Genomic DNA, 1045 nt, shown 5'->3' on the forward strand with positions numbered 1-1045 from the left:
AAGAAAAGTAACACACAACAAAAAGATCCCGGAAACTAAAATCTTAGCAGTAACCATAGAGACATGGCATATTTTCTGAGGGCATTTGAACTAAGTAACACAAAACTTTCAAGAGTAAATTTTACTTGCCTGGATTTTATCATTTTGCCTGGATTTCTCATTTCAAAGACTATGCAGAACAATTCATCATTACTTAAAATAAAATTCCCTCTTTAGTCACTTTTTTCTTACATTTTACAGTCACTCATTCTTGTTTTCTAGTCACATTTACTCTCTGGAGGGTGGAGGGGAGAAGGACATTAGACGTTCTCCTTTAAGATTAAAATACTTTCTTTTTCCGTCTGAAAAAGCACCCCTCATGTTATCTTTCTACTTAGCCAGAAATATACACACACTTTCTTATGCCTTCCTTCTACAACAGCTTAGTCAGTCCTCACAAACTATCATGTCTTTTACCTCTGTTTAGTCAGTTCTGGCAAAGATTCACATCTCCTGCTCCTTATAGATGGAGCAAGTTTGTGCTTTGGCTTCAGGCAATGTACAAGTTTCAGTCAATTAAATACACAGCCTTTAGGAATTGTATCAATATACCCAGTTCCTGAAACTTCTAGTGATTCATGGTTCTTTTTTAATCTGTGCCTTGTAGGTGGGTGATTAGAGCATCTACACACCTTACTAGCAAAGAAATGCTTCAGTAGTTCATCTAAAAGCATTGTTGTTGTTGTTATGTGCCATCGAGTAGTTTGCAACTCATAGCCACCCAATGTACAAAGCCCTAAACGCTCTTCTATCCTGTGCCAACCTTGCCGTCTCAAACACACTCATTCCCACCACTCCTCTCACAGAATTGATCCATCTCATCGAGGGTCTTCCTTTCCTGCACCATCCCTCCACTCTCTCAAACATGATGTCCATCTCCAAGGACCAATCCCTCCTTGCAACATGCCCAAAGTATGTCAGACGAAGCTTCAGAATCCTTGACTATAGGGAACATTCTGGCTTCATCCTCTCCAGGACAAACCTGTTTATTCTCCTAGCAGTCCAT

The sequence above is a fragment of the Elephantulus edwardii genome, unplaced genomic scaffold (assembly GCF_000299155.1).
Source record: "Elephantulus edwardii isolate Elephantulus edwardi_28Jun2011 unplaced genomic scaffold, EleEdw1.0 scaffold00317, whole genome shotgun sequence".
Lineage (NCBI taxonomy): Eukaryota > Metazoa > Chordata > Mammalia > Macroscelidea > Macroscelididae > Elephantulus > Elephantulus edwardii.